Consider the following 12,183-nt stretch of genomic DNA (forward strand, 5'->3'; position numbering starts at 1 on the left):
GAGTATCACGCCTGCTCCGGCTCCCTCTAACCTCTTGGAACCGTCAAAGTTCATAGTCCAAGTTCTCGATAAATCCAAGGGTCCTGTATTTTGCAGCTCCATCCACTCTGCGATGAAATCTGGCAGAATTTGCGACTTTATTGCTTTTCTTTTTTCATACGTGATGTCCCGAGGAGAAAGTTCTATTCCCCAAAGGGAGACACGACCTGTAGCTTCTGGATTGTTTAATATATTGGATAGAGGCGCCTCGTTGACCACTATTATCGGGTGTGCCGAAAAATAGTGCCGCAATTTTCTTGCGGTTGTGAACACTCCATATGCTAGCTTCTGGTACTGCGGGTACCGCTGTTTTGAAGGCGATAACACTTCACTGATGAAATATACCGGCCTCTACACTCCATGGAGTTTTCCTTCCTCTTCTCTTTCGACAACAAGTGCTATGCTGACCACCTGTGGTGTGGCCGCAATATATAACAGGAGGGGTTCCTTCTCTTTCGGCGCCACCAATATTGGAGGTGTCGAAATTGTGCGCTTGAGATCCTCGAAGGCTCTATCTGCCTCTTCGTTCCACTGGAACTTCTCTCCTTGCTTGATTAAAGCGTAGAACGGCAACGCCTTTTCTCCCAGCCTGGCGACGAATCTGCTTAAAGCTGTGACTCGCCCAGTTAGCTGCTGTATTTCTTTCAACTTTGTTGGCTTCCTCATTGTTACGATAGCTTGAATTTTTTCGGGATTAGCTTCAATCCCTCTTGCTAAGACTAAGAACCCGAGAAGTTCTCCTGCAGGGACGCTGAAAGAACACTTCGTCGGATTCAGCTTAAGACAAAACTTGTCGAGGTTGTCAAAAGTTTCCTTCAGGTCCTCGATTAGCGTTGCCCCCTTTTTTGACGTTATGATGACATCGTTAATGTACACTTGTACGTTTTTCCCAATCTGTGTTGCTAGGCACTTCTGCATCATCCGTTGATATGTTGCTCCCGCGTTTTTCAGACCAAAGGGCATTGTTCTGTAGCAAAACACGTCGTAAGGTGTAATGAACGCTGTTTTGACCTCGTCCTCTTCTTTCAATCTGATCTGGTTATAACCAGAATATGCATCCAGGAAGGAAAGACGTTCACATCCTGCCGTGGAGTCGATAATTTGATCGATCCTTGGGAGGGGAAAGTGATCCTTTGGACAGTGTTTGTTGAGACACGTAAAGTCGACACACATGCGAAGGACTTTAGTGTTTTTCTTCGGGACCAGCACTGGGTTTGCTACCCACGTGGCCTCTGTATGCAGCTCTTTAATGAAACCAGCTTCTCTGAGTCGATCAATCTCTGACAGCATAGCTTTGCGGTTTGGTTCCGAAAAACGCCACAAAGGTTGTTTAATTGGTCTCGCAATTGGATCCAAGTTTAGGTGGTGCTCGGCAAGTTCCCTGGGTACTCCTGGCATGTCAGCTGGACACCATGCGAAGATTTTCCAGTGCTCACGGAGGAACTCAACGAGCGCGCTTTCCTATGCGAGGTCCATGTCTGTCGCGATGGACGTCGTTTTCTTCGGATCTGTCGGGTGAATCTGCACCTCCTTGGAATCTTTCGTAGTGTTGAAGGTTGGATCTTTGTTAGGCCTCCCTACATCTGGCAGCACATCATAATCAGTCATGAGCCTTGACGCCATATATTCTGCTTGCATCCCGAAAGTTTCTGACAGTCGATGAAAATCCTTGTCACATTTATCGGCTAGCGCGAAGCTTCCTTTGACTGTGATTGGTCCCTTAGGTCCAGGTAACCTCCACAACAAGTATGTGTAATGTGGTACCGCCATAAACCTGGCATATGCTGGCCGTCCCAACAAGGCGTGATACTGCGACGGGAAATCCACGACTTCAAACTCCAGCCTTTCTATTCTGTAATTTTCTCGGGTCCCAAACTGAACGTCGAGATTGATCTTCCCCAACGGATAACTCGGCTTCTCTGGCGTGATGCCATGAAAACGTGTGTCGGTTGGTTTCAGATTTGCTAGAGATATGTTCATTTTCCATAATGTATCTGCGTACATAAGGTTTAGACTGCTGCCTCCATCTATGAATACTCGAGATACGTCAAATCCTGCGATCACTGCTCGTAAGATAAGTGCTGACTGCCCTGGTCGAGGGACTTGCTGTGGATGATCCGCTATTGTGAAGCCGATGTCTTGCCCGGACCAATTTAGGTACTCAATCGTCGGTGGAGGCATTTTCTCTGCCATGAACACTTGTCGCGAAATTACTTTCTGAGCTCTATTGGACGGCCTACCCTTCTGAATCATCGAGACCGCTCCGTTGGAATTGGGATCAACGTATAGAGGTGGTTGTGGTGCTGTCGCTATTCTGAGCTGGTGTCGATTTTCGTCCGTAATTGCGGGAGGAGGTGGCAAGTGGATCTCACTCCTGGGCCCTTGAGGGTTTCTATTTGTCGCCTGAGCATTGGCTTGCCCTGCAAACCTTAGCATTGCCTGGAAATTTCGACAGTCCTTCTGCAGGTGTCCTGACTGTCTCTTCCCATTGCTGTCGAGATAGAAGTGCATCTGACACGACCCGTTCATCATATCCTCGGGAGATACGAAAGGTCTCTGAAACCTTGGCCCACTATTTTGTCTGTTATATCGGGAATCATCTCTATTGTCGCCTCGCTGCTCGTTGCTCCTTTGATAATCATCTCTATTGCTTCCTCCGGCGCTTCCTCGAAACCAGCCGAAATTTGGCCAGGAGCGTCATAGCTCGAGTACTGTCGAGGAAATCGTCGCCTATTTTGATAATTTTGACCACGGTCCTCTTCTGGCGACCTGTGCCGCTTATTGTGGACAGCATCTTCTCCATCTGCCCACCTGTTTGCTATCTCCATCAACGCTGACACTGTCTTTGGGTTGGTTCTCCCCAAGTCCTCGACAAAATCTCCTCGTCGAATTCCAGCTACAAACGCATCTATTGCTCTCTCGTCAGATATGTTTTCTGCCAAGTTTTTAATGATGTTCCACCTTTGGATGTACTTTCTCATTGATTCATCCTGCTTTTGTCGACACGCTCTCAACTCCTCTAGTGACGCGGGTTTTTTGCAGGTGGATCGGAAATTCTTGACGAACACATCCTCGAAGCTATCCCAGCTGTCGATAGAACCTGGAGGAAGCTTCTTTATCCAAGATCGCGCAGCTCCACTCAGATGTACTTGGATGATCTGCATGGCTGTTGCTCTGGTTCCTCCTATCAGCTTCACCGTATCGAGGTAATCAACTAGCCAATCCTCTGGATCTTGAAGGCCGTCAAATTTTTTGAAGTTATCGGGTAATTTAAACCCCGAAGGAACTCGAGTTTTTCGGACTCTCCTTGTAAAGCACGGCAGCACACACATATCCTCGTCATCTATCTCTGGGGAGTGCCGATGTTCCCTTCTATTTTGTCGTGCTCTGTCCACCCTTGCTTGCGCTGATGTGTCTCTTGCTCCACTTGTTATCTCGGGACCTGGTGCTGCTGCAGTAGGTCGCGGACTATTTTGCCTTGCTGCGCCTTCGGGAGGCGTTGTTACAAACGCCGTTCCCATGGCCCCAACTCCTGCCATGGCCATATTGTACAATGCTTCTCTTGGATCTCCGGGAGGTGGCTTGGATGCGAGGATGAACGCTTGCGTCGCCATGTATCCAGCTTCTGGTGTCTTAGGGATAATGTTCCCTCTCGTATCTATCGACATAAAGGACATATCGAGGTTTTGAACCAAGTTCTCCCTATCAGCTTCAGGTATGTTTTGCAATCGAGATCTTGCCCTGTTTCGAGCTTCTCTGTGACTATCTCCCGAAGTTCCTGAATGTCGACTTAATTCCGCTCTTCGCCTGCTTGACGCGGAAGCTGCCTCCCTCCTTCTGTTCAGAGCAGCTGTCTGTTTTTCCAATTCTCTTCCAGCTCGGGCGAGTCTGTATTGGTATGCTTGCAATTCTTCCGTCGTAGCGGTTGTGGCCATTGGTTCTGAACCATCCATAGCTCTTGCGGCTCTATCCCATGCTGCTTGTGGAAGTTGAACCCTAACACGTGGTGTAGGCCCGACATATTTATTGCCTAAACCTCGCCTTAGGTCAGAGGGATCGACATATGGATTTCCCAAATCGTCGAAAGCCTCTGATGTCTCCTCCTGATCGCGACTTGTTTCTCCAATGGCATAAATCTGATGATATTTTGAATTCTGAACCTTGCTGGGTTTGGTGACACCGTCATAGAGATTGGTGAAGACCTTGCCAACGGTAGTGGATCTGTCGATGAAGTTGAAGCTGTCGATATTGCTCGAGTCATCGCTTATATCGGAGTCCGCCGATGACTCGAAGGACATGTCGCTAAAGATCTTGGCGAGCTTTTCACTTGCCCTGGTGCTGATGAAGCGTGGCGATGAAGTCTCCTCGTCGCCTGACTCGATTGACGATGTTGAGATCGAAAAATCGGAATCAACCGCCGATAATCCCGACAAGATCGGAATTTCGAGACGATACGCTCCTTCTTTCTCGACGCGGAAGTGGAACTTTCCGAACGTCATCTCCATGGGCTCCTCCAGATACGCATATGCATCCAAACGGGAGGGCGGGTGAGGAACAAAATCGACTAGACCAGTTTTGATCTGTTTACCTCTATCCATCGCGTTGCTTGCAGTTGATGAAGTCGACGATCTTGAACGTGCCATCAAGATCAGATCCTTGACGCCTCTAATCCCCACGGTCGGCGCCAATTGACAAGGGATTAACTTATCAATGCCTACGGGTTGTAGACTAGGGTTTTAGTCGGAAGTAGAGGGCAAGTAGATCTCGAAGGTTTCAGCCGAAAAGTGCTCGACGATATGAAAACTAGGGTTTGTGAGACAATGAATCGATGCTTTCTTTGTCCCTCGACTCCCCCTTATATAGGAGGTGGAGCCGAGGGTTTTGTAATACACAAGTTACAGAGTCCGGGAAGGTTTCCAACTCATCCCGCAAGATTACAAGTATTATTTCCTAATACAACTTTAGCTTTCCTTGATAGCAACTTGGGCTTCTGATTCTTCTTATCCTTCGGGTCGTGGGCCTTCAGTAAACCCCGGGTACCATCTTCGGCAGGCCCATTGGGGATGCCTATGTCATGTAGCAACTATTACAACTACTTTGAAATACTACTCAACATGAAATTTAAAGACAACCATAACGCTCCTGTTGGTTGCCACAATACAATAATGATCATCTCATACATATTCATCATCACTTCATGGCCATATCACATCACCAAACCCTGCAAAAACAAGTTAGACGCCTCTTATTTGGTTTGCATATTTTACGTGGTTTAGGGTTTTCGAGTAAGATCCAATCTACCTACGGACATGAACCACAACGGTGATACTAATGTTGTCAATAGAAAGAGTAAATTGGATCTTCACTATAGTGGGAGAGACAGACACCCGCAAAGCCACTTATGCAATACAAGTTGCATGTTGAGCGTGGAGCAAATCTCATGAACGCGGTCATGTAAAGTTAGCCCGAGCCGCTTCATCCAACTATGCCACAAAGATGCAAAGTACACGAACTAAAGACAACAAAGCACCAACGCCCACAAAACAATTGTGTTCTACTCATGCAACCAATCTATGCATAGACACGGCTCTAATACCACTGTTGGGATTCGTAGCATAAAAAACAAAAAAATTCCTACCGCGAGAACGAAAAACAAGCCAAGATGCAATCTAGAAGATGGTAGCAACGAGGGGATCACGAGACTAACCCTTGAAGATTTCCAAAGCCTACGAGATTAGATCTCGTTGTTGCAGAAGATGATCACTTGCCGCTTTCAAAAGCGCGTAGAAGATCTTGACGGTGCCACAATCGGGCAGCACCTCCGTACTCGGTCACATGTTCGGTGTTGATGAAGACAACGTCCTTCTCCCCGTTCCAGCGGGCAGCGGAAGTAGTAGATCCTCCTCGGAATCCTGGCAGCACGACAGCGTGGTGACGGTGGTGGTGGAGATCTCCAGCAGGGCTTCGCCTATGCGCTGCGGGAGAGATATGTGGAGGAGGGGCGCTAGGGTTTGGGGAGAGAGGGGCTCTAGGGCGCCGGCCACTTGGGGGCTGCGGCCTAAGAGGCTTTGGTGTGGCCGGCCCCTCCCCTATCCTCCTAATTATCTAGGTGGAAGCCCCCAAGAGTTGTAGTCCAAGTCTTCGAATAAGACCCCAACAACAAAACTTGCCATAGGTGGGAAACCTACTCAAGGGGGAAGTCCTACTCAAGGTGGGACTCCCACCTTTCCTTGAGGGGGGTGGCCGGCCATCTTTAGGTGGAGTCCACCTAGGACTCCTCCCCTTAGGGTTGGCTGGCCATGCTTGTGGAGTCCCTCTGGGACTCCGCCTTCCATAGTGATTTCTTCCGTACTTTTCTAGAACCTTCTAGAACCTTCCATAAATGCACCGGATCATTTTCAAACTTGTAAAATGACTTCCTATATATGAATCTTATTCTCTGGACCATTCCGGAACTCCTCGTGATGTCCTGGATCCCATCCGAGACTCCGAACAAAACTTCGAACTCCATTCCATATTCCATATCTACTTAAACGACATCAAACCTTAAGTGTGTCACCCTACGGTTCGTGAACTATGCAGACATGGTTGAGACTTCTCTCTGAGCAATAACCAATAGCGGGATCTGGAGATCCATAATGGCTCCCACATATTCAACGATGACTTAGTGATCGATTGAACCATTTACATACGATACCAATTCCCTTTGTCACGCGATATTTTACTTGTCCGAGGTTTGATCATCGGTATCTCTATACCTCGTTCAACCTCGTCTCCTGACAAGTACTCTTTACTCGTACCATGGTATGTGGTCTCTTATGAACCATTCATATGCTTGCAAGCTAGTTAGACGACATTCCACTGAGAGGGCCCAGAGTATATCTATCCGTCATCGGGATGGACAAATCCCACTGTTGATTCATATGCCTCAAATCATACTTTCCGAATACCTAATCACATCTTTATAACCACCCATTTACGCAGTGGCATTTGATGTAATCAAAGTACCTTTCCGACATAAGTGATTTACATGATCTCATGGTCGAAAGGACTAGGTAACTATGTATCGAAAGCTTATAGCAAATAGAACTTAATGACGTGATCATATGCTACACTTAATTGGGTGTGTCCATTACATCATTCACATAATGACATAACCTTGTTATTAATAACATCCAATGTTCATGATCACAAAACTATGATCATCTATTAATCAACAAGCTAGTTATACAAGAGGCTTACTAGGGACTCCTTGTTGTTTACATAACACACATGTATCAATGTTTTGGTTAATACAATTTTAGCATGGTATGCAAGCATTATCATAAACACAAAGATATATTATAATAACCATTTTATTATTGTCTCTTGAGCATATCTCCAATACATATTTTCACAACAATGGCCTTGAGAACAATCACTAGGGATGTGATTGCACGTGTACCTGGCCGCACCGTCTATTTATAGCCCCACCATATATGCAGTTCATCTATGTTAAGTATAACAGAATTGCAAACACGGCATGTGTTAGATTGTAACGGTGTTGAGAGATGCGGCCTACTGATAAATTAAGCACCACTAAGTGTCAGTAGCACCACATCTCTTGGTACACGCACATCTAGGGATAATAGAGAAGACGTACTTGGGGGAGTAAAGTGACAGAATTGGCATGCTAAGTGACATAGCACTCATACCATACTTTTCTTCTCAATTTCATGTTTTAGGACATGTTTCCCACATGAATATTTTTGCATATCACTTGTATATGATTCCATAACCATGCCACCACTAACAAAGAGAGAGAGAGAGAGAGAGAGACAAATATGAATTGAACCCATGAACTCGGGTCCATTGTTTAAATAAGAGTAAATTTTCGTCTTGTCCTCTTGCATTTTAGATGATTGGGACATCTATGAGATTCCTTACATTCATTATTTTGTTCAATTAACTTGAAATCATAAATTCCCATGTCTCTATAAACTTTTTAGTAACTAGAACAGTGATATTCTAGTCTGAGAGAATAAATAAATTTACCTTCTTGCTCATGTGGTTTGATATGTTGCACTTCCACACTAAGAGGAGCTACAACTATCTCCTGCACTTGGAGGTTATCATTGATGCACTACACAACGCAATATTCTCATAACAAGTTAGCTCAAAAAAAAGAAACATTGATAAGCTATTAAAATGACATGATGACAATCTGATTTGAATATTAAAATGATGTTGGCACTAGTACTAAATAGGTCATCTCCGGCCGCTTGAAAATTATTGTTGTGGCGGTTTTCTATACATTATCGTCGTTGGTCCATCGATGAACTCGGGCAGGATATAGTTTTTGCTGGGGTGGGTTTATCCTTCGCATAGAATAAGTACCACCCCAGGACTTGACCGACTCGTGGCTGGGTACCTCAGGGTACTTGAAGTGCGCATGAATATTAAAATTAACTAATGCTATCGCAAGTAGCTAATGCGCCGCCTTTCAAGCACACGCTTGACTTGATAGAAATATGGAAATAAAGATAAGCTCGGCTTAATGTTGAGATGCCCTTCGAAGAAATCTACGAAGCCGCTAAGGCACAAAATACTATTAGGCGACAGATGGTGAGGTTGGAAGGCGATGTGACGGAGTACCTCAACAAAGAACTCAGAAGGTGGCAGCGACAAGCCGTGCTCGAATTTGGTCTTGATTAAGACGTGCACGCCGGGTTGAGGATTGGGCCACTTGATGACCGTAAGTACACATGTATATTGTAGCTAGTTTGAAAAGTAAGAGTATCGAACCGTGGAGAGCTATTTGGTTAAGGTCTTTATACCCCTTACCACTATCTATGAAAGGATACTTATGAGCTGCCTTTGATTCCAAATAATAGTGTTTTAAAAAGAGTTATTATGTGTGTAAAGTAAAGACTGAAAATTATAGTAAACAGAAAGGACAATCGCTATGTAAATAGTGATGAAACTTCAGTGAGGCAAAATGTTCTAGAGGAATGTAAGATCTACCTCTAGAATTTGTATTACTCATAATTAGGATAAATCTATCTCTTTCTTCATAACGTGCGTGGGGAGAGTTTCATAGAAAGATGTGTTGGAGATATGCCCAAGAGGCAATAATAAATGGTTATTATATATCTTTGTGTTTATGATAATGTTTACATACCATGCTATAATTGTATTAACCGAAACATTGATACATGTGTGTTATGTGAACAACAAGGAGTCCCTAGTAAGCCTCTTGTATAACTAGCTTGTTGATTAATAGATGATCATGGTTTCGTGATCATGAACATTGGATGTTATTAATAACAAGGTTATGTCATTATATGAATGATGTAATGGACACACCCAATTAAGCGTAGCATAAGATCACATCATTAAGTTATTTGCTATAAGCTTTCGATACATAGTTACCTAGTCCTTATGACCATGAGATCATGTAAATCACTTATACCGTAAAGGTACTTTGATTACATCAAACGCCACTGCGTAAATGGGTGGTTATAAAGGTGGGATTAAGTATCCGGAAAGTATGAGTTGAGGCATATGGATCAACAGTGGGATTTGTCCATCCCGATGACGGATAGATATACTCTGGGTCCTCTCGGTGGAATGTCGTCTAATGTCTTGCAAGCATATGAATAAGTTCATAAGATACCACATACCACGGTACGAGTAAAGAGTACTTGTCAGGAGACGAGGTTGAACAAGGTATAGAGTGATACCGATGATCAAACCTCGGACAAGTAAAATATCGCGTGGCAAAGGGAATTGGTATCGTATGTGAATGGTTCATTCGATCACTAAGTCATCGTTGAATATGTGGGAGCCATTATGGATCTCCAGATCCCTCTATTGGTTATTGGTCGGAGAGAAGTCTCAACCATGTCTACATAGTTCGCGAACCGTAGGGTGACACACTTAAGGTTTGATGTCGTTTAAGTAGATATGGAATATGGAATGGAGTTCGAAGTTTTGTTCGGAGTCTCGGATGGGATCCAGGACATCACGAGGAGTTCCGGAATGGTCCGGAGAATAAGATTCATATATAGGAAGTCACTTTCCAAGTTTGGAAATGATCCGGTGAATTTATGGAAGGTGGTTTCTAGAATTATCCGGAATAAATCACTATGGAAGGAGGAGTCCCGGAGGGACTCCAAAAACCCTAACCAGCCAACCAAGTGGGAGGGTGGAGTCCATGGTGGACTCCACCTCCTTGGCCGGCCAAGAAAAGGGGAAAGGGGAGACCCCCTGTCCCTCTAGGTTTCGTCCATAAGGCAGTTTTTCTGTTGGGGTCTTATTCGAAGACTTTGGGCAAACCCTTGGGGTTCCACCTATATAATGAGGAGGAGAGGGAGGGGCAGCCCATGGCTTGGCCGCACCACAACACCACCATGGCCGCACCCCTCAAGGCTGCCCTAGCCGGCGCCCCCTCTCCCAAACCCTAGCGGTTCCCTCCTACCTCTCTCTCCCACATAGCTTAGGCGAAGCTCTGTCGGAGATCTCCACCACCACCGCCACCACGCCGTCGTGCTGTCGAGATTCCGAGGAGGATCTACTACTTCCGCTGCCCGCTGGAACGGGGAGAAGGACATCGTCTTCATCAACACCGAACGTGTGACCGAGTACGGAGGTGCTGCCCGATCGTGGCACCGTGATCAAGATCTTCTACGCGCTTTTGCAAGCGGCAAGTGATCATCTACTGCAGCAATAAGAGCCTACTCTTATAGGCTTTGGAAATCTTCAAGGGTGAGTCTCGATCATCCCCTCGTTGCTACTGTCTTCTAGATTGCATCTTGGCTTGGATTGCGTTCTCGCAGTAGGAAATTTTTTATTTTCTATGCAACGAATCCCTACAGTGGTATCAGAGCTGTGTCTATGCATAGATGGTTGCACGAGTAGAACACAATGGTTTTGTGGGCGTTGATGTTCTTGTTGTCTTTAGTTTGAGTACTTTGCATCTTTGTGGCATAGTGGGATGAAGCGGCTCGGACTAACTTTACATGACCGCGTTCATGAGACTTGTTCCTCGTTCGACATGCAACTTGTATTGCATAAGAGGCTTTGCGGGTGTCTGTCTCTCCTACTATAGTGAAGATTCAATTTACTCTTCTATTGACAACACTAGTATCACCGTTGTGGTTCATGTTCGTAGGTAGATTAGATCTTACTCGAAAACCCTAAACCATGTAAAATATGCAAACCAAATTAGAGACGTCTAACTTGTTTTTGCAGGGTTTGGTGATGTGATATGGCCATAATGTGATGATGAATATGTATGAGATGATCATTATTGTATTGTGGCAACCGGCAGGAGCCTTATGGTTGTCTTTAAATTTCATGTTGAGTAGTATTTCAAAGTAGTTGTAATAGTTGCTACATGAGGTGAACAACCATGAAGACGGCGCCATGGACCTTGACGCTACGCCAATGATGATGGAGATCATGCCCGTTGATGATGGAGATCATGTCCGTGCTTTGGAGATGAAGATCGAAGGCGCAAAGACTAAAGGGCCATATCATATCACATATGAATTGCATGTGATGTTAATCCTTTATGCATCTTATTTTGCTTAGAACGCGATGGTAGCATTATAAGATGATCCCTCACATTAATATCAAGATAATAAAGTGTTCTCCCCTCGTATGCACCGTTGTACAGTTCGTCGTTTCGAAGCATCTCGTGATGATCGGATGTGATAGACTCAATGTTCACATACAACGGGTGTAAGCCATGTTGCACACGCGGAATACTTGGGTTTGCTTGACGAGCCTAGCATGTACAGACATGGCCTCGGGACAACGGAAACCGAAAGGTTGAACACGAGTCATATGGATGATATGATCAACATGTTGATGTTCACCATTGAAGCTACATCATTTCACGTGTTTTGGTGTAGTGGATTTGGATCGTGTACCACTTAACAACTATGAGGGATGTTGTATTAAGTGGAAGTTCATTAGTAATTAGATTACAACATGAACTAATTATCTTAAACATAGTCTGAGTAGTATTTTGAATTAATTTTGTAGTATTGGCATCCGTTTTCTACCATGCGCTAGTCTTGTTATTGAGATAGAAATATTGTTAAAATCTGACAAGAAACTTTACGGTTTGGAACCGTGATACGTCTCCAACGTATCGAT

This window comes from Lolium perenne, chromosome 4, assembly GCF_019359855.2.
Source record: "Lolium perenne isolate Kyuss_39 chromosome 4, Kyuss_2.0, whole genome shotgun sequence".
Classification (NCBI taxonomy): Eukaryota; Viridiplantae; Streptophyta; class Magnoliopsida; order Poales; family Poaceae; genus Lolium; species Lolium perenne.